Source organism: Callithrix jacchus, chromosome 15, assembly GCF_049354715.1.
Source record: "Callithrix jacchus isolate 240 chromosome 15, calJac240_pri, whole genome shotgun sequence".
NCBI lineage: Eukaryota > Metazoa > Chordata > Mammalia > Primates > Cebidae > Callithrix > Callithrix jacchus.
Window position 1 is genome coordinate 62,448,844 of NC_133516.1, and position 24,727 is coordinate 62,473,570.

General features: G+C 42.3%; 1 pseudogene; it reads left to right on the top strand.

The window, feature by feature from the left end:
• Window positions 1-3,475: 3,475 nt before the first annotated feature.
• Window positions 3,476-24,727, top strand: part of LOC100412203 (POU domain, class 2, transcription factor 1 pseudogene) — a 53,102-nt pseudogene continuing 31,850 nt past the window's right edge.

The following is a 24,727-nucleotide window of genomic DNA, read 5'->3' on the forward strand; positions in this document are numbered from 1 at the left end:
GCTAGCAAAGACCTGGCCTACTTGATGCACAGTGAATCACTATAGTCTATGTGGGCTTGCACCAGGGTGGACCGCATCTCTCTTTCCTCCCATTGCTAAAATATGGCTTGTTTTTTAGAGTTTCTACCTGTACCCTGGCCCAGCTCCTCTTCTGGGAGGCTCCTATTTCTCTGTCCTGCATTGAGACTGGATGATGTATCTTATCTTACGTATTTGTTCCTGGTAAATGACACAAAAGTCATGCTGCTCTTCAGAAGTAACTGGTAATTACACCTCAATTTCTTTAGAAAAAAGAGGACTGACAATCAGTCTCTTGCCATTCTGGTAACATGATCATAACTATCTATGAGATTTATTCTATTGTGCTTGGGCTAGGGAATGTCACTCATTGCTTTTGAAACATCCCTGGAAGAGAACCGGGATTTCATCTACACCTTTTAACTATAGCTACATTTCAGTATTGACTTGACATGACAGTATATAAATGGAACATTTGCATAATGTGTTGAATTTCTAGTTAAGCCTTAATGATAATTAACTGAACTGGATTGTCCCATAAGAAATAAAGAGATAATGAGTGTTTCTCACCTTGTGTCTAAGACTATAAAATGTCAAGTACCTTTCAGGGAAAAGTTTTTGCCTTTACCTAGTTCCCTTATCTGTTCTACTTTTGCAGTCTTTCCCATGAACTAATGTGCACCAGACTTCTCAGGGAATAAGCAGGTACTCATATTGCATTTTTCCCTGTGTCTACCTGCTTGCTGATAAGGGTGTCAAGCTTCCATTTTAGCATACCCCTAGGATAATCTATGTTTGTTTCTTAAGATTTGAGTGTCCGTTAAGAAACCAGTTATTTCAAGAAATTTTTATTATAGTAACATAATTTGGATTAGCCCTTATTAAAAAAACTCTTTCTCTGCTTTGTTAAAATCTTTAGGAGGCCTTAAGCTCTGAAAAAGATTATGCCAATTCCCACTTTAACTACTATGTGTGATTCTAAGAAAAAACAACACTGTTTTAAAATAAGTATGAGGAAGTTCAACAGAATCTGATTCTAGATGGGCTGGGGGAACATGAGCAGGCCACTCAGGACTTGACAGTGTCTGTCATACACTTTGGTGTATGCTCATGGTAGCATTTATTCCTGTTGTAACTTAGTACCTAGCTGTGTAATTATTTTCTTGCCTATTTCCTTTATTAGACTATAACTTTCATGAAGGCAAGGAACATATCTATCTGTTTACTGCTATATTCCTGGTATTGTCTAAAACATCATCTGTTTCAGAACCAAAGCCAGGTATACAGTAGGCACTCAATAATCAATAATAATAATGAAGAGATAAATAATAATGAAAGGATAATTAGAAAAATAAATTACAATGAAAAAATTATAGCTAACGTTTATAGGTTGATTATTATATAAAAGACACATTTTTAAGTGCTTTACATGTAGCATATCACATATTTTACAGGAACCTGTTTATTATTCACTGTATTAATGTGGACATTAAAGCACAGAGAGGTTAAGAAACATCAACAACATCACACAGGAGGAATTCTTCCTTCAGTTTTAATGTTCTAGGAATTTAAATAGTTTTAAAACCAATCCCAAGTGGGTTGGAATACTCTGTTCCATAACAGCTGTTACCCAGGTAATTGACCTGAAGCATTAGTGACTGATGGAAGAGTACTTGGTGTTCAGCGACACCATTGAAAGTGCTCAAGATCCCCACTGCTTGGAGAAAATTGAACCCCAATTTTCTTTCTGTCTTTTAAAGTTTAAAATGTTCCTATCATAGAGGAAAATTGTAGAAGTGCAGGATAGGTCCAGAAGGGCATATGGAGTGAGAATGGATTGCTTCCAGTAGGCAAGAAACAAATTTGAGTTGTGATGTGGATTACACCTTCGGAAAAGAGCATTGGCTGTTGCTGGGGTTCTATAATAAGATGTTTCGGATTCTCAGATCCTCATCTGGTGCCTTTCTTACAAAAGCCAATGGCTTATAAGTTCCAAAGTTTTTAAGTGGTCAAGGTCTACCATGATCTTGTCTTAAACTCCATTTGGATCTTCTTTTTCCACCTTTCTCCACCTACTTGCTGTCAGTCAGGACTTTCTGTTATGAGTAACAGAAAACTCACCTCACACTGGCTTGAGTGAAAAAGGATTATTTATTGGTTCAGATTGTAAGATTTATTGCCGAGGTAAAATAAGAAAATTGAGGCAAGTATAAGAAAGTGAGAAGCTAATTTACTCAGCTCCCGGCCTAGCTTCAGTGGCCCAAGGGGGAGCCAGATAAGTCAGCTGTTCAGGGTGTGGGGTTTTATGAGGAGGGCAGGCAATTGATTGGCTATTGGGGAAACAAAGAAAAGGCATTTCTACTGGCTGTTGAGGAACAGGAAGTACATGGAGTTAAAGTAGGAAGTACATGAAACTAGCTGCCATTGGTAGGTGGGCGGGACCTTGGGTAAGTGGGCCTTGATTGACTACTGGGGAAACAAAGAGAAGGCATTTCTATTGGCTGTTGAGGAGCAGAAAGTACATGGAGTTAAAGTAGGAAGTACATGAAACTAGCTGTCATTGGTAGGTGGGTAGGACTTTGGGTATGCAGGCCTGCAGGGGGTGTACGGGGCAGGCTGTTGCCGGGCAGGGTATGGTGGGGCTTCTTTAAAAAATATTTATGCAGGGTTTTTTAACAGCGGACTGGAGGTTGGATGCATAATTTAGTGCTGAGTATGGGCTTGGGCATGGTATGCAGAGGCAGATGCAGGGGAAGCCATGTGGTGAGGCCAGATAATGAGCTCGGGTGATGACACAGTTATCAGGCGTGGAGAGTGTTGAATGTGTCTGTTTGAGTCCCAGCAAGGCAACCGGTCTTACACTGATAATGGAAAGAGTTCACTGGTAGAACTAACTTCATCCAGGGGCTGGAATGATGTCATTGAGAGTCTGGTGTTTCTTCACATCTGCTTTCCTCTGTGAGCAGTGAGTTCAGGGATGTTCTTCCCAGGCAGAACCTCTCTCATCTCCCTATCGCAGCAGCCCTGGATATCTATGCTTACACTTAGAGACAGACACCTCATACAGGAGAGCTTCAGGTGGTATCTGGTGGGTGGCCCTCTGGGACAAAGCTTTCAGAGGAAGGAACAGGCAATCTTTGCTGTTCTGCAGCCTCCACTGGTGATACAGGCAAATAGGGGCTGGAGTGGACCTCCAGCAGACTCCAGCAGACCTGCAGCAGAGGGCCCTGACTGCTAAAAGGAAAACTAACAAACAGAAAGGAGTAGCATCAACATCAACCAAAAGTATGTCCATGCAGAAACTCCATTAAAAGCTCACAAGCATCAAAGACCAAAGGTAGATTAATCCACAAGGATGAGTAAAAAACAGTGCAGAAAGGCTGAAAATTCCAAAAAACAGAATGCCTCTTCTCCTTCAAAGGAACACAGCTCCTCACCAGCAAGGGAACAAAACGGTATGGAGAATGAGTTCAACGAATTGATGGAAGTAGGCTTCTGTACTTTCAGCAGCCAGTTTGAATTAGTTGGCATAATGCTAGCTGCTGTAAGATGCAACCTCTTACAATTAATTGTCTTTGTCATTAGCAAAAAGAGCTTATATTTTTCCTATGACATCTGGATGCAGGTGTTCCTTGTTAGTGAGTGGATTTTCTCCATGGAGTGATTCAGGGCCCACCATCCTTTAGGGCTCAGAGTTTACTTAGTAAATAGGGAAGGAAAGCGTGAAGAAACTGCAATGGTTCTTTAAAGAGTGTTTACTCTGCACCTTCTCTCACCTCTCGTTAGTGAGAATTAGCCACATGACCAAATGTGAACACAGGAAGGGCTGGAAAACATAGCCCTAGACTGAGTAACTGCTTTCTAGCAGCAATTTCACACCATGGGCAGGAGCTGATGAATGTGTTGATTACTAGCTGTCAGTCTCTGTCACAAATTTCCAGTAATGCCAACCAAAGTCTCGGAAATCAAGAAGCCTTGGTCTGGTTTGGGTCATACGCCTATTCTTGAATGAATAACTGTGCTTAAAGAGATGGAATTCATTCATTTGTCTATCATCCATTCCAAAAATATTTACGACAGTTATTCTGTGCTACACACTATTCCCAACCCTGGGAATACAGTAGTGAATACAACAGATCAAAAAGTCCCTGCTCTCATGCAGTTTATATTCTAGTGAAGCCAGATGAGTAAAATATATGGCATTGCAGATGGTGCAATGATCAACAATAAACTAAGGAGGAGGGAAGGATAGGGTACACTGGGAGTCACGGATTGGAGTTTTCTTTTGGGTGTTGCAGAAAGCTTCCCCAAGAAAGTGACATCCAAACAAAGATTGGAAGGAGATGAAGGAGTGAATCATATATGGGGGAAGAGTGCTGCAGGTAGAGGGTATGGCACTTGCATCCCCTTGGGATGCAAGCCTGAGACAGGGGCAAACCTGAAACATTTGTGAAAAGCGAGGAGGCCAGTGCTACTGTCTAAATGTCCCCCTTCCACCCCAAATTTATGTGTTGAAAACTTAATTCCCATTGTGGTAGGATTAAGAGGTGGGGCCTTTTGCAGAGTGACTAAGGAAGGCTCTGCCCTCATGAATTAGTGCCTTCTAAAAGGGCAGGAGGGAACTAGCTCAGACCCTTTTTGCCCTTTTACTTTCTGCCTTGTGAAGACACCTAGAAGGTGCCATAATGGGGAATGGGCCTTCACCAGACACCAAACATGCCGGCACCTTGATCTTGGACTTCCTGGCCTCCAGAACTGTGAGCAATAAATTTCTGTTGCTTATCAATTACAGTCTCATATTGTGTTACAGCAGCACAAACAGAATAAGCCAATGTGGCTGAAGTAAAGTGAGCTGAGAGAAAGAAATAGAAGGAGAGGATAGAGGAGTAACAAGGAGCCAATCAGTTTGGACCTTGCTGACTACTGTAATGACTGGGACTTTTCCCAAGTATAATGGGTGGTGTAGGAGAGTTTTGAGCAGGAGTAACATGAAGTGAATTATGTTTCAAAAGTGATTTCATAGTAACCCCTCTGATTATTATGTTGAAAATAGACTGGAGAAGAGACTGAGGAAGCCAGATAAGAGGCAGGTGTAGTCATCCAGTGATGAAATGATGTTGGTATGGGCCAGGATAGTGAAGGTGGAAGTAACTGGTTGGATTTTGGAGACTTTTTAAAGACAGATAAATTATGCTGATATTCTGGGCTTGGGTGACATGTTTTATCCTGGAGCAAGAGAGTGGAATCAACACATCGGAACCACATGAGTCAGAGAGAAATGATTTCTTAAAGAAAATTGAGAAGGGAATTGGGAAGATGAGACTTGGGCAGTAATCAGTCAGGGTGGGCTAGATGACACTACAGTAACCAACAACCTCATGAACCCAATGGTTTAAAGCAGTAAAGTTGTACTAACTGCACTAGTGACATGCCCAGTGCAGGTTAGCAGGGGACTTGGGCTTGTCATAGTAACTCACTGTTTTAACCATATTACCATGGGTGAGGTTTGGTGAGACCAGATGCAGATCAAGAGAAGAAATATAGCTCCCTGGGAGAACACAGCACCCCATGAAACACCACTTGGGGGATGCCCCTTTGTTAGTCATGACGCAGAGGAAGGGGAGGGAACTGTGGGCACTATTGTGGTTTCTGCGGGAAGGAGAAGGTAAGCAGGGCATGCAGACGTAGGAGGGGCTAATTTGAATGATTTCAGTGGCTCTGGAGTTTAGAAGCTGTCCTTGGTTGTAGAGTAATTTGCCCTGAGGCGATTAGGGTGTGTGTATAGTGGCCTGGAGCATGAGAGCCTTATATGACAGATGGTTGGGGTATGTACTTAATTGACTGTCCTAGAAGGGAACTGGCTTTTGGCCAGGGCCTCAAATCTAGGTTAAGGCAGCTGGTGGGAAGATTGCTCATGGCCATGAGTTTGAGGCTGTAGTGTGCTGTAATCACACCTGTGATAGCCACTGCACTCCAGCCTGGCAGCATAGCAAGACCCTGCCTCAAAACAAAACAAAACAAAACAAAACAACAAAACCAGTTAAGGGCAACATTTTTATTTTTTGAAGAAAACTAGGTTACACTCAGGGAATCAGGTAGACAGAAACTTCACCATCTTATGATATCACTATTTCTGCTGGAGACCTCAAGATTGAAGTCAACAGAATGGGGAAATTGTGTACAGGCTCCTAAATATTTCACCAGAAGAGACTCATGACACTTCCTATGATGATTAACTGGCCAAACAAGTCACAGGCCATATCTAACTTCAAGAAGGTGTGTGTCTAGACAGAAAGGAGAATCAGAAATCTTAGTGATCAACAGTAAGGTCTACCACAGGAGGCAAAGCCCACAGACATCCACCATATACTTCACATTTTCTCAAACCACCGTGTGTGTCCATTTGCTTACCCTTCTGTTGTCCATCTTCTGGACTTTATTCATTTCTGAGACCAAGCCCTAAAGCCCCTTCCTCTATAATTGCCCTTTCTCTTCTCTCCAGGAAACATTTATATCTTCCTTTTTTTTTGCTCTGATAGTAGCTAATTTATGCCATTTTGAAAACTTAATTCTAATGTTAGCTTGGTTTCAGTTATCTGTTGCTATCTAACAAACTACCCCCAAACTTTGGCTTATACAAACAATAATCATTTATTTTGCTCAAAAATTGTGGTTTGGTCAGGGCAGTCCCTGTCTCCTCCACAGGGCACCAGCTACAATGGCTTGACCAGGGCTGAGGGATGGCTTCCATGGCTGGCAACTTGGTGCTGGGCTCTCCATGGGAACTTTGGGCTTCCTCCTAGCATGGTGGCTGGGTTCCACAAAGGAGTGTTCAAAGAGTGTACAAGTGACTTCTAAGGCTAGATCTTCAAAGTCAATATGACTTTTAAGTAAATGCAACTTTTAAGATCCAGCCTTAGAAGTCACATAATATCATCTTAGCCATAAGCACCAGCCCTTGCTGATTCAAAGGAAGCGAATACAGACCCCATCTTTCATTTGGCAGAATGTTAAAGCCATATGTAAGAAGAGGATATGAGATGAAAGTTTCTGTTGTTGTCATTTTTAGAACATACAATCTGGCAAAGTTCTTTACACTTCCAGTCCATTTTATAATTAAGCAGGGGAAGCAATTAATATAAATTGTTGTGTGGGTGCTCCTTTACAATGGTGGCTGTGGTTTGTTCATCTTCGTATGTTCAGTGCAGAGCACAGAGGTAGATGCTAGAGGAAAGACACTGTGGCTTGCTTAGTAGGCACCTCTTCATCCTTACCAACAGGTCCCTATAGTTGTTTAGGAGACAACATGTTCAAGAAAGGCGGGTCCAGATCTAGGGAATGAATCATGATTGGTCTACAGCTTTTATGACTATCATATTCCTCTATTCTGGATTATTGATTTAGGAATGTCTGTGTGATCTAATTCTCTCCAAAGAGAAGCAAGAGAAAGTGTGTTGAAAGGAATTGTGACAAAGACATTTCATTCTAGAAAAACAGATGGGCATGGAGAAATCCCACCTTCCTTCCTACTTTTGGATGTTGTTGTGTGAAGATGTTACATTTGAAGCTGTGGCAGCCATCTTGAAATCATGATGATCTCTTCAGGGAATCGCAAAAAAGCCAACCAATATTCTTGGCATTAACTAGCTTCGAGATTAACCAATTTCTGGACCTGCCTCTCTCCAACTTCTTGTTATGTGATGTAATTATTCCCTATTATTTAAAGCCAATGTTAATTGGCTCTTTCAGCTGTTATTTGCAGCTGAAAGCATTCTCACTGAAACAGAGCTCAATTAATGTTCATAGAATTGAATTGAATTCTCCTGATTTGGCTAACTCATTTTGTAGTCTGTGCCATGCAGAAGAATAAGCGCAGAGGATTGTAAAATCTCATTTCTATGTATGCTGCTACTCTGAATTTCTTCTGTGAACTTCAGGGATTTCAAAGTTGGATTGCCTGAAATGTTTCCAGCCAGAGTCCATTGGCTCGCATATGTCTAAATGGTAACTTTGCTTTGGAAAAAAAATTTTGGTCCAAGAATTTAAAACACAAAAGACCTCTGGGTGTGCTGGCTTCTTGGCATTCCCAAGTCTTGCAGCTGAGACATAATGACTAACTACAGGCAATTAGAGGGTGAAGTTGCTACCAGCAGTTTGAATGAATGGAGAATGCAGCTGGGTGCAGGCAGGTCTTTCTGGCCTCAACTAGGGGAAACTTTGCCAAAACACCTGTAAACTTTCCCAGCCTGCTTCAGCAAAATCTCCCCCTTTTAGAAAGTATCTCTCACCTTACATTTGCAGCATGATAGCTAAGCAAGTGTACTTTGACATTTCATTCTTTAAAGGCAGTTATTATTATTATTTAATAGCATATTTTTATCCCTTTCTTCAAGCAGATTCTAAATAAGGCTACAGGGCTTTAGCCAGATAATGTTATGATGGGTTAAGGATGGCTATGAAGAAAAGCCTTGTAGGTCGGGAAAGTATAGGACCAGATGGGTGGGTTTTCACAGCTTCAGTGTTTCTCAGCCCCTCACCTAGATCTTCCTCTCTTTTCATCTTCCTTTTGTTGTAGAACCTCAAAATTCAGTTTTGCATGCTTGATGCACAGTGAACCAAATACCAACACATCAGTGCTTAGGAACGGAGAAAGGTTTATTTGATTTGACCAAAGCCAAAGAAGATGGGAGAGATGAACTCTCAAGTCTGATCTGCCTTTGAACACAACCAGGGGCTTTTATGAGTAAGGCAGGAGGTGAGGTTCTCTTGATGATCAAAACTGTTTGCATCCCTCAGCCCAATCAAACTTCTGGATGCTCTCAAGGAGGTCTGCATGACCTAGGGATCATTGTTCTCTAAAAGAAAAACAAGTTTATGAATCTTTCAGAGAGCCCTGGGGGGGTCAGATTATGAAGGTAATCAATTCCTAGTGACTCCCCTCTACAGAAATGACTATGAGCAAGCCAGTGTGCCTGGAAGAAAACAAAGAAGGAAAAAAAAATCCCCTTATGATTTTTATAATAAAGGCTCAGTTACACTTTCATCAGCCACAGAGGAGGCAAGTGACCCAGCCCAACCATCAGAAGGTCCTGCTCTCTTCAGCCAGAATGACTGGTTCAGGGTGGACACATGCCCCCATTACCTACCAGCACAACCTGAGTCTCTGGGAGAGAAGTTGAGTATGCATTTTTAAAGGGGGAGATGTTTAGCTCTGTGTCAGTGTGTGTGTCAAGGACGATGATATCCTGGCCCTGCTGGAGACAGGCTTCTCATCCCATGAAGAGAATTTGTCTGAAACTGAAAGACAGTAACACCAAGGAGGGAGAGAAAGAGCACTGGCTGTGTGTGTGCATGCCTTGAGCTGACTTTTTGTTGATGCAAACCCATAACCTCTACCTCCCGTTCTTTTCGTTTTGTGCATTCCTTAAGCTTGTCTGCATCATGTTTATATTGTTAGCCACTCCGAGAGTCCTGGCTAGTAGAGCACAGTTTCAGGTCTAAGAGCAGACAAAAAAATGCCCCAGTGCTTAAGTGTTTATTGTTCCAACTAGATGAAATCATTGTTATTTTGAGGACAGAGTCATCAGTATCTAGCTGGAGAATATGATGTGGGACAGATACATTTTGACACAGAGGATGAAGAAAAAAAATGTCTGAAGCCTTAGAAGTATTCAGACTTCTTTTTCAAGCCTGCAGTAAGGTCCTGGAAGGCACCCAGAGATTCACTCAAGAGCACTGGCTACCCTAGGGGTTGAGAAGGAAGAAAGAAAGGAAGAACAGCAGGCTCATATTTCCTACGTCAAAGTTTTGTGGGTAGTTAGGTGGTGTTTCTATTAGAGACAAGAAAAGTAAAAATGATCCAATCGCTGCAGCAGGAACACTTACATGCATCTTTTTGAAGAAGTTCTATGAGTGTAACTCTTTTATTTTTATTTATTTTTTTTCAGACAGAGTCTCACTCTGTCAACCAGGCTGGAGTGCAGTGGTATGATCTCGGCTCATTGCAACCTCCACCTCCTGGGTTCAAGCGATTCTCATGCTCCCACCTCCTGAGTAGCTGAGATTACCGGCAGGCACTATCACGCCCAGCTACTTTTTTTGTTTTTTTGGTATTTTCAGTAGAGATGGAGTTTCTCCATGTTGTCCAGGCTGGTCTAGAACTTCTGGCCTCAAGTGATCTGCCTGCCCCGGCCTCCCAAAATCCTGGGATTACAGGCATGTTCCACCGTGCCCAGCGAATGAGTGTAACACTTGGGAGACATTTAGGAAATATGAAGGAGCGATGGATTGCATTGTCATGAATGTAGCAATGATACAAAAGCACAGAGAAAGACTCAAGTCATAGGGTGACCAATTGTCCTAGTTTGCTTGGGACTGAGGGGATGCCTAGGATGTGAGACTTTTATTTTTAAAACCGGAAAAGTAATGGGCAAAATGGGACAAGGTGCTTACCTTACTTGAGGGTTTCTTAAGCATCTAATTGATCAGCACATTTATCAAGCACCTGCTGTGCCAAGCACTGTCTTAGTTTCTAAGGACCTATAAATGAATAAGACACAGTCCTTGCCCTATAAGAGCTTTAGAGTCGTGAAGCAAAATGTGGATTTCAATCTCGCATAAGAAATTCTATTGCTTTATCAGTGTTCACAGCAGTTTTACCCAAAATATTTGAGTCTGTGGCTGATGTAAAATCTTAAACCAGGAATTTAGGTTGTAAGGTTTCCTATGCAGAAAAATATATTGAAAAATTACTGTGATTGGTTGGTTAGGCAAAAGTGACATTCTTTTGGTTAGAAGTTTAGTTCGGTTACCTGTCTGAAATAGACATTGTTGGAGCCCTGCCCAGATCCCATTTACCCAGCTGGTGCATTTATCTCCCAGCTGCTGGCAGTGCTGGCTGCTCACAGCTCTTTGCTAAATCCTTCTCTAAAGAATTCCTCTTGTTTACAAGAACAGTCTCAGTAGGAAATGCCTGGGAGCTTATGGTCCCACAGCTACATGTAAAAGACCAAGAGAAGCCCAGTTCTCTTGCATTCAGGTGTGTTCTCTGATGCCATCATATTCCGGAGCTTCCCATGGGATCAGACTGAAGCTAGACTGTAGCTGAAACCACATCTTTTCTGTTGCCTTCTCCTGTTCCCCTTACTTTCTTATAGGCTTCTCCTGAGAGCACTCCTGTTGTGGATTGAATTGTGTCTCTCCTGCTCCCTAAATTCATCTCAATCCCAGAACCTCAGAATGCATCTGTATTTGGAGGTAGGGCCTTTGAAGAGGGGACTTAGTTAAACTAAGGCCATTAGGGTGGGCCCTAACCCAAGCTGACTGGTGTCCTTATGAAAAGAGGAAATTTGGATACACAAAGAGACACCAGGGGTGCACGTGCACAGAGAAATGGCCATGTGAGGACACAAAAAGAAGGCAGCCATCTGCAAGCAAAGGACAGAGCCTTGGAAGACATCCGACCTACTCATACCTTGATCTTCGACTTCCAGCCTCCAGAACGATGAGAAAATAAATTTCTGTTGAAGCCATACTTCCCGCGGTATTTTGCTATGGTAACCCAAGCTAACTCATACAGCTCCCTCAAAAAATCCCCTGCATCAGAATCCTCATCTTAGGGTCTGCTTCTTGGGAACTTGACCGAAGATATTGTCTTAGAATAACTTGGAGAATTGAGAAGAAGAAATTCAGCAGTCAGGTGTTTCTACTGACTCATCCCTCAAAGCATCATGGGATCTAAAATTTAAGAAATGTCGGAAGATTGCCTTTTCATTTTATCTAGTCACACGTTGGTACTTTCTCTATAAGAAATATACATATATACATACCTACTTACTTTCTTAACCTTTTATTAAAATATAAGTGTTTGAAAATTGAAGCAATTAAGTATACTTATAAGTTTAAGTGACCACCCTTACTGTCTTTCATATTTGAAGGTGGACAGTAGGTCCACTGCATGTCATGTCTCCGGTTTGTGTTTAAAGCACAGGGTCTAAAGAGTTCTGAAGATTAAAGGAGCATCACAAGAATAATAATGATGAGAATAATATGAACAGTGGCCAGAGGAAGAGAAAGAGTATAGTGAAAATTCAAGACAATGAGTTTTACAGAGATCTAGAACCAGAAATACTGTTTGACCCAGCGATCCCATGACTAGGTATATCCCAAAGGAATATAAATTATGTGGCTGATGTAAAATCTTAAACCAGGAATTTACGTCATGGAAAGACCTAAATGTATGTCTCTTATAAAGACACACGCACATGTATGTTCATTGCAGCACTATTCACAATAGCAAAGACATGGAATCAACCCAAATGCCCATTGATGAAAGACTGGATAAAGAAAATGTGGTACATAAACACCAGGAATACTGTGCAGCATAAAAAGAAATGAGATTATGTGCTTCGCGGGGACATGGTTGGAGCTGGAAGCCATTATCTCAGCAAACTAACACGGGAGCAGAAAACCAAACACTGCATGTTCTCACTTATAGGTGGGAGCTGAACAATGAGAACATGTGGACACAGGGAAGGGAACAACACACACTGGGGTCTGTCAGGGAGCGCTGTAGAGGGAGAGCATCAGGATAAAGAGCTAATGTATGTGGGGCTTAATACCTAGGTGATGGGTTGATAGGTGCAGCAAACTGCCATGGCACACTTTTACCTGTTTAATAAACCTGCATGTCCTGCACCATGTATTCCAGAACTTAAAATTAAACAAACGAACAGAAAGAGTATGTGTTTTAGAGAGAGAAGGATTTGGCTTTCTGATCTCTCTTTAAATATCAGTTTTCCCATCTACAAAATGGCAATATTAATTGCTAAGAATAACAAGACCCCCACAGAGTTCTTCTAAGGAATTAAGGACATAATGCATGTCAAACATTAGTGCAGACCCTGACCCATAAATGCTCAACAAGGGACAGCTATTATAAAAATACCCAGAGAGAAACATTCTTGTAAACAGAGAGGGTCTCAGGGAATGGTGTTTTAAAGTCACTTAGAACACCACTTCTAAGAACTGATAGTTACATTTTCAGGAAATCTGTGAGCCTGCTGTTAATCTCAGCCATCCTTGAGGTCAGCTTCAGAGGGAGTATTTGAACCATGAAAATGGGCAGAAGCTATACATCAGGGCTCTTCCCCTCCCCAAGAGCGGGCTGTGATGCATTTACCAGTACACAGAGAGGTCCAGAGTTGCTCAAAGGTGAGACTTTTGGTGCCCATTTACAATGCTGTTCTGCAGGTGAGTGTACTCGAGCTCTGCTGTTTGCTTTTGCCCTGCCTGTTTCAGATTCTACAGCTTCACCCCTGCTGTCTCTGCTGTTTTGCTTCAGTCATTTTTCTCAAATCCTCCCTTTCCTTCAAGGCCCAGCCCAAGCATCATCTCCTCCAAAAGGTCCATCCCGACCATTCCTGCTCTGTCCTCTGAACTCTGCAGGCATCACCTATATCATTCATATGTTGTGTTAACACTCTACTGCATCAGTGCCATCTCTTTTAAAGTTCTTCAGACTCAGTGACGGCAGGGTCCTTTGTTTTATCCCACCCCTCCTTCCGTAGTATATAGTTCAATGACAATCAGGCTTCAAAGATCCCCTTCCCTGGGTGTCATCTCATCTAATTATATGTCAGTTTCCTTCATTTAACCTCAGCCAATCAATTTCTAATTTGCAAAATGAGTAGATGGGACTAGTTTGTTTCCACATTCCCTTCCAATGCCATCTTTCTAATAAATACTGACTGAACTGAGTTGACTTTTCCCCACTGGATTGTGAATTCCTCAAGAACTTAGAGCATCTGTGTATAGTTATCCAACCCAATCACCTAACAGGATCAGCTATACACAGTAAGTTTTCAACAAAGGCTTATTAACCTCAGCAGGAACAACAAACACTTCTGGGTAAAATTACATATAGGATCCATTATGAGAGAACACTATGTGAATCAATGAATAAGTCCAATTTACATCAGCAAGTCCCACGCCTAACCCACTTCTGTTTGTATAAACTTGCTGTGAGATTTCAACCACTTTAAAACAATCTCCTTATGGCTCAGTGAATGAGTCAGGATTCCTGGGGGCCTGATGCACAAAATCACGATCAAAGCTGGTTGGTGAGTCACATCCTTCATGAATGATTGCTCCTGGGCAGGAAAATATACAGTCTCCCCCGATCCCCACCCACTGTTGCTCAGTATCTCTCTACCTGGTCAGAGTCAAGGGTCACAGAGACATTGGCTGGAGACAAGAGTAGAGATCACAAGGGGACTGAACCAGATACTGGCTCCATGGGACATTCTTTCTATTCCTTCTTCTTGAGCAGTCACACTGGATATCCTGGTGCAGGTACTTTTTGTTCCCCTCCTGTATTAGTTCATTTTCACACTGCTGTAAAGAACTTCCTGAGACTGGGTAATGTATAAAGGAGAGAGGTTTAGTTGACTCACAGTTCCACATAGCTGAGGAGTCCTCAGGAAACATAAAATCATGGCAGAATGTGAAGGGGAAGCAGGCATCTTCTTCACAAGGTGGCTGGACAGAGAGAGTGGGAAGGAGGAGCTGCCAAACACGTATGAAACCATCAGTTCTTGGGAGAATTCCCTTACTATCATGAGAACAGCATGGGGGAAACTGTCCCCATGTTCCAATCATGTCCCTCCAGGTCCCTCCCTTGAAACGTGGGAATTACAGTTTGAGATGAGATTTGGGTAGAGACACAGCACCAAACCATATCCCCTCCACTGTTTGTGAAGATTCATTATGATGAGGCTTCTGCCATGGAAATGTTAACTCCAGTTGTTGGCTGATGTTTTGAAATAAAGTTTTTGCACAGGGTGCAACACATCATTTTCCTTACACACCCCCTGGCATCATTACTTTGCCTGGTCAAGAGCCAGGAGGTTCACATGACCTATAGTACTAGATCTTTAAAAATCTAACTTCCTACTTTCTTAGTCCTTTCTTTCCAAGACTCCCGATTGCATATTCTCTGTGGAAATTACATTCTCATTCTCTGTTTTACCTGAATTCCTACCTGCCCGTTCCCTTCTCCTATCTACTTCCTTTCTTTCTTTACCTGCTATTAGTAATACTTGGTGCTGCTGATACAATTTAGACGTTACCCAGGCCTCCAATGAGCTCCTGCTTTCTGCTGTTGCCATGAGCTGAAGTTCTTTCTCTTCTTTACTTATCCAAAGCTGCTGGGAGGCAGCTCAAAGTCTAACCCAACCAAGAGCACAATCATTTATTCACGTATTTGTTTACTTCATTAACATTTGCAGAGCACTCGCTCTGTGTTAGCCTGTGCCAGGTGTTTGCTGTCCAGGGAGGACAAGAGGTTCCTTTTTGCATGGAGCTTACATTACACAGCAAAAAAAGATAACAAGAAGATAAAATATGCAATAGCAGTGATGATTCCAGAATCTCTACATCAAATGGGCTCAGCGGTGGAAATTTGGTAGGAAAGTTGGTTAGAAGAAATTGACTTTTAAAATCTGATTTTGCGTGATGAGAGTTAATGTTAAAAATTGATACGGTATTGCCAGGGCTTGGAGTGTAGAGGGAGGAATGAGAGCTGCTTTGCAGGCACAGAGTCTCAGTTTTGCAAGATGGAGAGCTCTGGAGGTGAAGAGTAGTGCTGGTTGAACAACAATGTGAGTATACTTAATGCCACCGACTGTACACTTAAAAATGGTTAAGGTGGCAAGTTTTATGTTATATGCACTTTACCACAATTAACAGAAAACAAAAATTAAGTTAGCTTAAGTTTACGTAAGACTGAGAAAATATCAGTAGTCTGCATCCCAAACTGTTATTGTGGGAACCGACTCCATAGTACCACTTATGGGAGAGTGATAAATAATGTGGGAAAATAAAGCAGGGCGGTCTGTTTCACTGTGGCTGGCTGATTGGTGGTCATGGAAACCCCTTGAATTAATATGAAGCTGAGAGACGGTTGTCAAGAGGGAGCCAGACGTGTGCTGATCTGGAAGCAGAACTGCCCACGCAAGGGGAATGGCTAAGGCAAAGTCCCCACGGTGAGGGGGAGCAGGATTAGAATATTCCAGAAACTGAAAGCAAGGGCCTGTGTGCTGAAGCATGGTGGAGGAGGGGCGGATGGGTGAGAGATGGGGCTGGAGGGGTGGACTGTCTTATAGGAACACAGCCAAGCCCATTTGTTTCCACACAGCTGAGAGCTACTTTCATGCTGTGAGGGTGGACTTGAATGGTTGTGTTGAAGTTATGTCCCACAATACCAAAAATATTTGCTATCTTGCCCTTTAAGAAAAGGCGGCTGGGCGCAGTGGCTCAAGCTTGTAATCCCAGCACTTTGGGAGGCCGAGGTGGGTGGATCACGAGGTCAAGATATCGAGACCATCCTGGTCAACATGGTGAAACCCCGTCTCTACTAAAAATACAAAAAAATTAGCTGGGCATGGTGGCGCGTGCCTGTAATCCCAGCTACTCAGGAGGCTGAGGCAGGAGAATTGCCTGAACCCAGGAGGCGGAGGTTGCTGTGAGCCGAGATCGCGCCATTGCACTCCAGCCTGGGTAACAAGAGCAAAACTCCGTCTCAAAAAAAAAAAAGAAAAGGCTTGCTGACCTCTGCTTTGGAGGGTTATGAGCAGGGAAGTGACACAATCTGATGGGAAGTTTAGAAAGATCGCTGTGGCTGCTGGAAGTTTAGAAAGATCACTGGGTGGCATATTTGTAGCTGACCCTCAGGTGTCTCCTGTGTAGGTCTGAGCTCCAGCTGGACTGAGGGCAGGGTCTCTACTTTGTTCCTTGATGATTCCCTGCAAGACACTGGGCATGAGAAAGCTGAGGCAAACAGAGGTATAGGACTTGCTTCAGGTCCTACAGCTGTAAGTGGAGGAGCAAAGATGGAAATTGCTACCCAAGTGACTCATAGCCTAGGTGTTTTACACCCAGGTGCCTTTGACTGAGGAAGCATAAAATGCCTCTGCACTCTAATTCTGGAGCAAAATAAGGTAAATTAGTCAAATGCTGGTGGCATAAAGTATGTGAAAAAAGAAGTTATTTTTAAATATAATCATGCATCACTTGACGGTGGGGATGTGTACTGAGAAATGTGTCATTAGGAAATTTTGTCACTGTGTGAGCATCATGAAATATACTTACACAAACCCAGTGGTGCAGCCTTTTACACACCTAGGCTATCTGGTATAGCCTATTGCTTCTAGGCTGCAAATCTGTATGGCATGCTATTGTACTGAATACTGTAGGCCATGGTAACACAATGGTTAATTATGTGTGTAGCTAAATATAGCTAACCAGGGAAACTGTAGAGTAAAAATAGGGTATTATAATCTTATGAGACCACTGTCATATATGTAGTCCACTGTTAACCATACTGTTGTTTTGCAGCACCTGACTGTATTGCTATTTGTAAAAGACGACCAGGAGTAGAGGTGACCTCCAAAAATCATTATCCCATCCTCCAATACGTGGGAAGGTAGCTCAAAGACCAACAAGATAGATGATGATGAGTGATGCTCGACTGATGTAGAACTATGTTCAGAAATCTCCATTTGTTTTCTTTAAGCCAGCTGTAGATTGTGTTGAGCAAGTTAAATAACCAAAATAACTGTTTTCAAATAGTCTCCCTGCCAAGTTTGATACCTCAAATACATGAACTGTTCCAAGGAAAGAAACTGAGATTACCAAAGTGAAGAATAAAAAGGGAAGCTAGATTTTTGAACCAAGAGGGAGATCGTGCCAGGCCTAATCCAACAGAGAGCATTTTGAATGGGATTTTCCAAGAAGCAGGTTTTGGCTAGCTGAGGTAAAACTGTGAATCACAAAATAATGACATTGTGAGATGTAAACAGTTTTAATTTATACAGGTGACATTTAAAATGCTAATCAGACCTTAAGATAATTGCTGGAAGTTAGGAAGCCTCTTCTGGGAACTCTTCCAGTTTCGATGGAACATAACCAGATCAGTGAAGGTGTTTCTGGTTTGCTGACTCGGGTTTCAACTTTTACAAAGCCAAGGAATTTAAGTGACTATTACTTGTGGTGACACTTTTGGTAACTGAAATCTACAGACTCCAGTCCCTAAGTAGAGAGTGAGAATTCATCTCAGCAAGGAGAGATTTCAATAGCTTCTGTGGTCTGTTCACCTTGCAAGTGGAGATGTATCAGCACTAAGAAAATTAGCTCTGTCTTCAACCAAGTCTGGTTTTGTGCATTGATTGCAGGTCGCACATACACACAAAAAATCTCAAAGAAGTTTTTCCCCCCCCACTATTAGCAGTTTATTACAGTTTTTCAGTATTGTGTTTGTTCAACAATCAATGGCAGTTCAAGTGCCTGCCATGTGCTGGACATACTTTGGCCCCCAGATGTGGTGATGAACAAGGCCAATAAGGTCTCTGCTTCCAGGACACCTCTCCTCCCAGAAATGAACACAAACAACTGATACATAGATACACAAAGTAACATTGCATCTCTGATGAGTAGCATAACCAAAATTAAGCAGGGTAATAGGATTGAGTGGATGATTAGAGGGCTCCATCCACCCCTCTATGTGGATGATCAGGGCAGGTGTGTTGCAGGTAGAGGGCACAGTATATGCAAAGGTCCTAAGGCAGAAACAAGTTGGCTCTTTTATTGGCGGTGGGGGTGGGGGTGTCAGGATCTCTATAACCTGGGCTGGAGTGCAGTGGCATGATCTCGGCTCACTGCAATTGCTGCCTCCTGGGTTCAAGCAATTCTCCTGCCTCAGCCTTCTGAGTAACTGAGATTACAGGCACACACCACCATGCCTGGCTAATTTTGTATTTTTTAGTAGAGACAGGGTTTCACCATGTTGGCTAAGCTGGTCTCAAACTCCTGACAGGTGATCTACCTGGCTTAGCCTCCCAAAGTGCTGGAATTACAGGCATGAGTCACTGTGCCTGGCCAACATTTTCAAAAGGAGCAAAAACACCTATCTCAAGGAGAATAGTACAAGATAGAGTGGGTGGTAGGAGGAGAAAGAGTTTGGATTTTCCATGAGTGCCCTAGGAGGTCTCCCTAGACCACTGGTGGTGTTTCCCTTTTGGAATTCCCTCTGTGACACCTGTCAGGTGCCCCAAGAAGAAGAGCCCTCGGTTTGGTGGAGATATGATGATGTCCAAGATCTTTTCTGATTTTGGATGACAGTGAGTGGTTTTTAAAAAATGGTTCCTTGAGGGGCATGATCCTCTAAAACCATTTTAACACTGATATGGTTTGGCTGTGTTTCTACCTGAACCTCATTTTGAGTTGTACCTCCCATAATCCTCATGTGTCATGGGAGAGACCCCCTGGAAGGTAATTGAATCATGGGGGTAAGTTTTTCCTGTGCTGTTTTTGTGATAGTAAATAAGTCTCACGAGATCTGATAGTTTTATAAAGGGCAGTTCCCCTGCTTGCCAGCCACCATGTAAGACGTGCTCTTACTTCTCCTTTGCCTTCTGCCGTGTTTGTGAGGCCTCCCAAACCATGCTGAACAATTAAACCTCTTTCCTTTATACATTACCCAGTCTCAGGACTGTCTGTATTAGCAGTGTGAGAACAGACTAATACAAACACTAAAGCTTAGTTTTCTTACCTGTGAAAATGTATGAAAAATATGCTAAAAGTAGTACACTACTTTTACCTTAATATTTTTCCCTATCTAGTCCTCTATTTTATTTGTATATCATTTTTGTGGCCATATAAAAATATGACTATTTTATTAAACCTCTCTGAAATCTCAGGAAATGACATCACAAGATCAATTTAAATCAGAATTTTCCAACTAGATTCCTCAAGCCAACAGTTACTGTTTGATGGTATTTGTTTGGTCTAGTGTTGGATGAACAGTGTTAAAACTTTATTTTTATTTGGCAATAGCCTTACAAAAATAAAATACCATCACTCCCTATTGTCACCCCACATTCTGCTGCTTTACTCACTTGCTTAACTTGGATGGCTTCCGTAGATTTGGAATTAGTGACCACTGATTGAAACACTTTGAAATAATTTTAATTGCTGTCAGTTTTATATGGCTATAAAAATAAAATAGAAGACTAGATAGGAAAAATAATTAAGGTAAAAGTTGTGTACGAAGGAAGGCTGATGATAGCATTAGTGGCAGTTTGAGCAGCTACAAGCCTTTCCTGCTCATATTGATAACTCTCTTCATCAAACGTCTCTTTGGCCACTTACATGGCAAGATGTCAATATCCCTGAAACATCCAACGTCTTCAAAATATGTACTGCCACCTGCTTCCTTATGCACAAAATTCTGTTCCTTTGATATTAGCCTACCTCTTGCAAAGCTTACCATTGAGTTCTTTGCTTTTAGCACTGTCCTGTTACATTGCAGGCACTAAATAAATGCTCGCAGAATAAATCAGGCTCCATTCATTGGTTTTAATTACGCTTTCTGGATTCCCTCTCTTGTGGCAAATCATCAAGTCTAAAAGGCAGTGCTCAAGTCTCTCATGTTTGTTGTTTCTTGTTCCTTTGCCATGGTCCCCATCTCTCCACCATCCAGGCAGCTTGCCTTCTGATGCTTGTCAAAGTGTCTCTTAAAACATGGTACTGGAACACATCATTGCACTTTGCTGGCAGCCACTGTCAGTTCTGTGTACACCATGCTGGCCTCAGCAAGCAGTCAGTGGCTCCTGAGACTGTGCCCAAGCTATCTGACAGTCCTTAATCATGTGTGGGAATAAAGAAGTTGTTGAATGAAAACATTTATACACAGGAATCTTGATTCTGTTGCGGCCCATGAAAGTAACCTGGAGCACCAGGCCACAGGGAAGTGGCATATTGTTTCAAAAACACCAGCCACACCTTGTACAGAAGGTCGTGTGTAAGTTTCTAGATTGGTTTCTGACTGATGGGAATCACCTGAGTTGTAAGAGTTAGGCTGGGCTGCTGCCTTTGGTCTAGGTGGGAGAAAGCTGCTAAAAGCTCCCCCAGGGAATCGTTCTCTTGTGAACGAATGGGTTTAGATGAACAAATTACCTGCAGTTAATTTCAGCCCTATGCTCAGTAAATTGAATTGAGGTTATCTATGAATTCCAAAAGATGTGGCTTAAGAGAATCATATTTTACCCCAGATTTTTATTCTACTTTTTAATACAAGTATTAACTCAAAGGATGTGTGTGCATGCAGGCATGCGCGCACACACACTGCTCTTCCTGAGAGCCAGAACTCTGCTAAGAATAGAGTGACGAAGGCTCCAGCAAATCTTTTCTTTTAAGATCCATCTTATCTTCTTTGAAGCAGCAGAAGAGCAAATTGTAATGTGGTGAAGTGTCTCTGCACAATCAGCAACCCCTTTCTGTACTCATTTTCTGCATGGGCACCCCCAATTCCTTTGCATTAACTCTCTCTCAAAGCTCAGGAAATGACCTCTCATGATCAATTTAAATCAGAATTTTCCAACTGCTTTCCACAAGCCAACAGTTACTGTTTGATGGTATTTGTTTAGTCTGGTGTTAGCCTGCACAGTGTTAAAACATTTTTTTTGTGTTAGTTGTCAAGAAATTTAATATATCTTCACTCGAAAATGAACATCTAGATGTTTAGGCTTTAAAACAAGTATGGGGTCACTCAAGGCTCACATTTTCACCTGGCAATAATGAGCTAGAGCTGAGTAGTTGCTCTCCATTCCGGGGATGTATGGATGCTTTAGCTAGCTGTAGTCCCCACCACTCCCTCTTGTCACCCCACAGTCTACTGCTTTTCTAATTTACTTTACCTGCATGACTCCTGTAGATTTGAAATTAATGACCACTGATCAAAACACTTTGAAATAATTTTAGTCCCTGTCATTCTTCTTCCCTAGGGAATTTGCATCTTCAGCCCTAGACAGTCTCTTATTAAGGGAATTTCATACAGATCAGGGAGATATTTTATAAAAATCCCCTTTAAAAGACCCCTTTAAGTCCTACCAGGTAGGAATTTATTTTTGGGTTTGTGCATAAGGCAGACTCTACCCTCTCTGTGGCTGCTTTCATTATCTACATATTTTAATAATTTTGTTTCTCTCTCTTTCATATCTTTTTCCAGGTCCCTTACCCGCCTTGAGGCTAAGGTTAATTTCCTACAATGAACTTCCTATCTCTTTTTGTACTCATTATACAGGAAGCTTTTTAGTTACTCTGTGCCTTCTCTAGGCTTCATTTTTGGGTAGTTTTCTTTGGTGAGCCTTGTTTGCCATCCATTTTCCCAGCCTTGTAGATAACCTTTTTCCTTCTATAACCTGAAGGGTGTCTGGCTGTGTGGTATTTTACCAACTCAACAGTGATGTTCAGCTGGACCATGTTGCCAAGCTGTTTGAAAACAATAAAGTATCCTCTTACCTCAACTCTGCTGAAAATTTTGCTGCTTTTTTTTTTTTTGTCAAGGTTCTCATTTTTAGAGCATATTTCTTGCAGTGTGGAAATCAGTCTTGCCATTTATGTCTCTTCTCAAACTTTGTCTTGTTGTTTTCATGGGCTTTGGAGTCAAAGACCTGGGTGCAAGTCACCGCAGAGACTGAAGCTGTGTGATCATAGGCAAGTTATTTAACCTCTCTGAGCTACAGTTTTCATATCTGCAAAATGGGGACAGTAATAGCACATGCCTTTTAGGGTGGTTTTAAGGAGTAAATCTTAAACGTAAAGCACTTAGGTGAGAACTTGGAAGATAGTAGTTGCTCAGTAAGTATTGGTAGCATGTTTACTTAGTATCTCACAGTTTTCAAAGTGCTTTCACATTTCTATATGCCCATAAGACCTAGCGAGATAACTGAGGCTCAGAATTAATATCAGAACCAGGGAGGACAAGAGTGGAGAGAGGCCGTGTTAATTGTTGGGGCCCCAGTGCTACAAATCCTGGGCTGAAATGTTTACATCTTGATAGGGGACCCATTCCACCCATCCCCTGTGGGAATGAACCTGCTTTCCCACCAACAGATAAAGATCCTCATTAGGGCTGGGGGAATGGTCTTTGCAGGAACAGACTTTTCACGGTGACCAGCCACTCTGGTTTGCTTGAGACTGAAGTGTTTCCTGGGATGAAAGCCTTTCAGTGTTGAAACTGGGACAATCCTAGGAAAACTGGGATTGTTGGTCACCCTAGACTTCCCAGGAGGCCACTGTAAAGCTAGAGAAAAGGAAAAACATTCAGGAACTCTTGGGCACTTTTTCTCTTTGACTGAGAGTGCTGCTTTCTAGTGCAGGCTTTGGCTCAAGAACTAGAGGTGTACCGTGCTTGAACAAAAATATAAAATATTTCATGAATAACTTTTTTTTTTGAGATGGAGTCTCACTCTGTCACCGAGGCTGGAGTACAGTGGCATGATCTCAGCTCACTGTAACTTCTGTCTCTTGGGTTCAAGCAATTCTTCTGCCCCAGCCTCCTGAGTAGCTAGGATTACAGGCATTTGCCACTGTGCGCAGCTAATTTTTGTATTTTTAGGAGATACAGCGTTTCACCATGTTGCCCAGGCTGGTCTCAAAGTTCTGACCTCAAGTGACCTGCCTGCTTTGGCCTCCCAAAGTGCTGGGATTTCAGGTGTGAACGACAGTGCCCACCCATGAATAACTAACATATTGATTACATGTTGAAATGACAATATTTGGATATATTGAATTTAAAAAGTTACTAAATTTCCCCCCAAAAGGCAGGAACATAGCAAAAATTATTTTTTCTCTATTTGCAGTTAAAATGTCACTGGTGTATATGCTGTATGGGAAGCTAAGAGACCAGATAAGAACAGTCCCCAACAAAGCCACTTCTGCACATCCCCCATGAAACCTTCTTGAGGCCATTATGTTCTGTATGACAGGCCCTTGCTACTTAAAGTATGGCCTGTGGACCACCATATTGATATCACCTGGGAACCCATCAGAACTGCAGCCTCGCACGACCCAGAGCAGGCTGCTGAATCAATCTGTAGTTTAACAAGATCCCCAGGCAAATCACGTGCCCAGTAAAGTTTGAGAAGCTCTGGTCCAGGCTTCAGTCAGGTTCTTGAACTTTGGTGGGCTTCAGAATCTCCTGGGGAACTTAGTGAAGGCAAGCAGGTCCTTTTCTACTTTAAGAATCAGATGTCTCGCTGCACTTGATTAGCTCTCCAGGTGATTCAGATCCCACAGTTTGCGGACTGCCGGTTGAAATGATTAGGTATTGATAGCAGGTAAAGGTGGATTCCTCTCACCAGTCTGAAATTTACCCGTAATGTTGCAGACGCAGAAAGGAGATACAAAAGTAGGTGTGTTTGTGAGTGCTCTTAGCTTCTCAGTCACAGCAGAAGCCTACTTTACCTGCAGGAGCGAAGAGATCCCCTGGCACTAGCCGGGACTCATACACCTGTCTTACGTGAAGCATTGTCTCTGAGTCCATCCTTCACCAAGGTGAGTGTGCCCTCTGGGTAGGAATTACTGGAAGGAAAAGGACTCTGTAGATGAGAGGGCCTAGCTTTGCCCTGTCTACTGCTCACACACACTCTGAGTTCTCCTCGAGGGGACTCCAGCCAAATTGAATAGTTCTCCTTCATTGAGCAAATGCTTTGGGGTCAGAGTAGGAGGTTACATCTAACTAAAGTTTTATATACAGCATGGTAGCAGGACTCTACACTAGTGGGACCTGGAGTGACAGGGAGTGTTTAAGATGAGAACAGAAACAAGGTGTTGAGGTTAAAGTCACTCAGTTGCAGTTTACCGTTGGAGA